A 6000-nucleotide genomic window follows, 5' to 3' on the forward strand; every position below is an offset into this window, starting at 1 on the left:
TGTTTGTTTCTCTCTATCTCTCCTTCTTTCCCTTCCTGACAAGACACGCCTCACAGTTTCAAAGATCTAACAAGTACGGATAAAGGTCGCCTAACAATGGGTGAAGACAAATGACTTACATTATACATTTTTATTTAAAGGGGTCATATGATGCGATTTTAATTTTTCCTTTCTCTTTGGAGTGTTACAAGCTCTTGGTGCATAAAAAAGATCTATAAAGTTGCAAAGACTAAAGTCTCAAATCCAAAGAGATATTCCTTATCGAAGTTAAGTCTTGTCCACGTCCCCCTGAAACGCCTCGTTTAAACACACCCCCACATGTCTACATCACTGTGTGGGAAGATTTGCATAACACCGTCCAAATGTTCACACAAAGAAAGAAGGCGTGACTTTTATTTTCGCTGTAGTATTGAGATGCTGTGTGTTTCGTTGTGAAAGTGAAAATACTTTGTTTGGGCTTCCGAAAGAGGACGATATCCGCTTTGTCATGCCTGGGGCTGATCCGTGCTGGTCGCTGAGGAAATACATCAACTTCACACTGTGGATCGCCGGATCTGCTTTCATGGTGGATGAAACGGAGTCCAGCCCGGGGTCATCACATGTGGTTGCCACAAGCCTGCTGGCCGCTCCTTCGTCGAGCCGCCTACCGCGCCATTCTCAAGTCCGCCGGCCGTTCCTCACTCAAGCCCACAGTGTGTGATGCATTGTGACACATTTTATGGAGGACCATTTCCTGAACCTACAAAGTAGTAGAAAGGGTCTGTGCTCAAAAGCTGTTCTATAAAGTTGGGCAGTTCCAACTTTGCGAGGACAGTCTGGCGCTTCTGACTCACAGACTGTAAGTACATGTTTTATATTTTAAAAATTTGCCACTGATGATTCAAACACGTTTTAAGCAGTGTAGAGTAGCGCTTGTTGTTTCTCCGATCACAAATGCAGACATGGTTTTATGTTCACGCGCTGCGATATGCAACACAACACATAAAAACACAGTATAAGCAGTGGTGGAATTGCATTTATTAAACAAACTATTATTTTCAAGCTTTTTTTCCCTTCTGGGGCCTGAAATGGAGGAATTTTGGTCAATACTGCTAATTAAACTATTTTGCTAAATTTGTTTTTGTGCTGGCACCTTGGCTGGTTTAGGACTGTCATGGATAAATAAAGATGACAATAAAACTGCCAGTGGTGGCAGCGAGTCCCTGTTTTAATAAATAATTTATTGAATCATTCAAATCAAACGATTCGTTCAAAACGGCCGATTTAATTAGAAACGAAACAAGGGAATGGAACGTTGAATCACTGGCTCACTTGATTCGTTCAAAAACAGATTCATTCAAGGAATGAAACACTGTGTTGATCTACACTGTTGTATGAAATTATTAGCATATTTATGCTCGCGCACATGTGCTGATATTCTGAAAAGTACATTACTTGTGCAATAAATATATAAAAACATAAAAACTCATACATGGGTATTTTTTTCTTTCATTTCTTTAATTATAAGGGCATTCTAACAGCACTTGAATGGGCTTCATCATGCAGTGAATGCTTTTTTGTTTGTTTTTTGCAAAGTCGGTGACATAGGCCTACTCGACAATGTCAGCTCTCCTATCGTCTCTCAAGTCCCTCAGAGTCACACATACAGCACAATGACATTATGTCAGGGGAATGTCTTTAAAGGTGTCATATGATTACAAATTTTCCTTTGTTTTTGGAGTGTAACAAGCTGTTCGTGAATGGATAAGGTCCCGAACCTGTCAGTCACGCAAACATGTGTATGTATAGACTGGCTGCTGAAGTTATTGTATACTGGAGTTATGCCAAGTCATCAGTAACAATAACATATCGCGTACCTGATGATGCCAGTGCACGTAAACGCAACCTGTGTCTATTTACCCGGAATAATAAAGCAAACCATTGAGATTTACCAGACCTTTACTAGAACTACACTCGCCTCCAACACTCTCACTCTCTCACCCACCCACATCTCTCGATTTGCGCAAACCCACAAAACCAATACTGCACAACTTTGAATTTATTTTCTTTTTGGCAGTTAGGGGCGTGGAAGTGGAACTGATGAAACTCCACGCACTCAAGTTTGTATTCATATTGTACAAATCCACTTTGCATGTGTGCGTGAATTGCAGAAGGTGTCAAATGATTATTACTGTTATATCTATAATTTTATGACTATAATATTGTGTGTGTGTGTGGGTGGGTGGATGTGGGTGTATATACAGGTATAGGCAGGATTTTCAGACAGCCTGTTTTTCAGTGATTAGCCTAATTAGTGAAACAATAGCAGATTGTGTCATTTTGCTTGTAAATGCACAATACATAAAGCCTTTGCCAAAATATTTTCAGGTAAGTCAAGTTGGGCAGAAAAATCAGTAATGATAAAGATGCCAAATATCCAGAATCTTTGTGCTTTCATTTGTTTTACGCTGTCAAATAAAATCTAAATACTCTTGAAATGAGTTAGAAAACCTTACACCTTCAGTGAGCCCAAAATAGAATGATAAAATATTTTTATAATGTTAGTTAAAGCATGATCTCATGAAAGTCATGAGGTCATCATAGACTCATTCTCCCAGCCAATGAGAATTATCTCATGATGTCATGGAGGATGGAACAGTTGCACTTATCTTATCTCATTCATTCAGGGCTTTCCAAACAATAAAACAAGGTGTGTCAAGAACCAATAACAAAACAACTGAATTGTGTCCAACACATTCTTAGAAAGATTCCAAAAATATTTAATAATCACTATTTCTTTAAAAGTCATTTTTCTAACATTTGTAGTGTCACTCACTTAGCATAGCTTTTTTTTTTTTTTTTTTTTTTTTTGAGGAAGCTCAGATTACAAACAGAAACCATTTATAAATTTGTGAATAATTTGGACAAATTCCTAAACACACACACACACACACACACACACACACACACACACACACACACACACATTTGTATCCACAAGCATGTGTAGCACATATGAAACCAAACACCTACTTTGTTTTTACTGTTAAACATGCACACAGTGGAATGTTCTATTGAAATGTACAAAAACCCCCAAGGCAGAGATGAGGTTGGAAAAAATGAAAAGGAGATAAAAAGATTAGGTGAAAAGAAGAAAATGAGAATGCCGAAAAAAAGGATTGTCAACACTGAAATACATACAAACATGACAGTCTGCATTTTAACAGCACTATATTTACTTATACCTACTTTATTGATATTTAATTACTCAAATTTACATTACACACATTGTTTCAAAGAGTTTTACAGAAAGTCACGTACATAAATTTTGATTAAATATTACAAGGTTTTTAAATATTATTATTTTTAATGAAATAGACATGAATAAAACAATTAACACATTCCAAACAAAACGCTAACAATCAATATCAATAATGTAAAGTTCATAATACACAGCCAATGAATGTGTTCATGAATTCTTATGTAATTTATGAAGACCACAAGTAATTTGGAGCATATATAAAAGATGTATCACAAACAAAGACTAGTTCTATATTACAGAATAATAAGGAAAACATTTTCTTCATTGGTTCAAAGTACTGTTTAAATAAGGTGATTCTTAACACAATTAAAAAAAAGTTACATTTAATTCTAGCTGATTCGGACAATATTAGTGAGACACTGTGAGATTTAATTTTATGCTTTACATGATGTGTTGTATTCTACACATTCTACAATTGTGGTGTTAAATATCTATTTATTTTTTTACTTCAGGGAATGTCATTTGTATAAGGCATCCACCCATCTACAGTGACTTGATAGCTGTTCCACAGCAACACATGGTTCATTAAAATGATGAATTGAGCTGGGTGTTAAAGTGATGCCCTCAGGAGAGAACGACATTGTCTAGAGTTTCTTTATAAAGCCTGCCAAGTAACTTCATCTCACCTCTGCCTTTTCAAACCTCTATTAGTTTGTCAGGTGTGGAATTTATGGGAATCAATAACAATATGTGTCATAAAAATGGAATTAGATACAAAATGTTTTCAATTGTCCTCACCTGATTTATAGGTATTCAGGTCAGAGTAAGGGAATTAAGTCTGGTTGTGTGAGACAAACACTGTTTTATATAGAAGCTTGTTTCTGCCACAGGACAAAAAAGGTTGCAATTACAACTTTTTATTTCACAATTCAGACTTTCTTGTAATTCTGAGGAAAAAATTCAGAATTGTGAGATTTACCCCCGGTTTCACAGACCAGGCTTAAGCCTAGTCACAGACTAAAGTGTTAATCTGAGCTGTTTTAACTGAAAGAAACTTGCACTGACTGAGCTTGAAATATATCAGTGCCGTTGTTTTGTCTCAAGATGCACACAGGTAATGATTTTTCTAAGGCATGTTAATAAAAATTACTTAAATGTCCTAATTGAACTATGGCCTAATCCTGGCTTAGTCTAAACCCTGTCTGTGAAACCGGGCCATAAACGTTTATTTTGTGATTTAAACTAACAAATGTGAATTTAAACTTGGAATTGCAAGAAAAAAGTCAGAATTCTGAATTTATTTCTTGAAATTTTGTCATTTTGTCCTCAGAATTGTAAGATATATCGTCATTCTTACTTCATATCTCACAATTCAATTTTCCCCCTCAGAATTTAAAGAAAAAAGAATTGTGTGATAAAAAGTAGGATTTTTTTTTTCTTTTCTTTCACACGTGGTGGAAACCAGCTTCCATAGTTTTATGTAAATTAGTATTTGTTTATGTATTATATATATATATCTATATATATATATATATATATATATATATATATATATATATATATATATATCTATATTTTTTACTATTGTGGTTAATAGTAAAAAAAGAAAAAAGAAAGTGGTTAAGCAAACATTATAGATGCTTTACAAACTTTCCTCTTGGTTTAACATGTTCTACAAGTAGTTCAAAGGTTCTCTTTATGATAGATCCAACTTCAGAGGGCAAAATACAGGTTAAAATGTTCACTCTGTCACATTCAGGCATGTACACAAGAGGTTAAACAGACAGGGAAGGCACTGGGAATGACAGCTGATATTTATTAGTTTCAAATACTTCACAAACACAGCTCTTATTTCATGTCTATTGCTACACGTGGCCAAGACCTGACCAAAACCCATCCCTCGAGCAATGCTTACCCTTTAAAGGGTTATTGAAAACACCTATGATAAAGCCAGGACCACACCCAAAGAATAAGAACCTCCTGGGAAGAGAAGCGGGGGTCTGGATCAAACTCATGTCTATTACCTCTGTAAACATGCACTCCTGGTTAACATATTTATTGCCTGACAAACACATGGAAATTGATTTGTCACTCACCATACAGAGAAGAAAAAGGATGAGTCATTCCATGAAAGTATCATTTGAGTGTACAACCACAAAAAAAAAAAAAAAAAAAACACATACATACTGTTTATATACATACTTATATATAAAAGATTAATTATATTTAAAATATAACATCATGTGCTGATGGCATACATTTAAAAAAAAAAAAGAAATTTTTAAACTTTAACTTTAAGATAACTAACATTTTACATGTATGTTAAGCCAGTCAGATAAATTGTTTAAAATATTTTTAAAAATTATATCAACACCAAAACCTATAATATTTTTTTCCAAAATGAAGAGTATGGAGTACGAGTATAACGGGTAAGGCATGTATTTGCATATAGTGACGTTCACATACCAGCACACACAAACACAAACACACACACACTGATAGCCCTTGGGTCCGTTCATAATATAACTATCATCATTCATATGTCATGTTCAGACATGTATCTGTACATGTGTATGTACATAAACAATATACTATTTGACTTCATCTTCTCCAAAACATTTTACTCAACATTATCCAAACTCTTTAACAGTAATTGTACCACTAGTAATTTGGAGCGTATATAGAGCATATAAAACAATTCTGAGTTTAAATCTTGCAATTCTGACTTTTTTCTCTGAATTTACATCTCACTTTTTTTT

This window comes from Cyprinus carpio, chromosome A1, assembly GCF_018340385.1.
Source record: "Cyprinus carpio isolate SPL01 chromosome A1, ASM1834038v1, whole genome shotgun sequence".
NCBI lineage: Eukaryota > Metazoa > Chordata > Actinopteri > Cypriniformes > Cyprinidae > Cyprinus > Cyprinus carpio.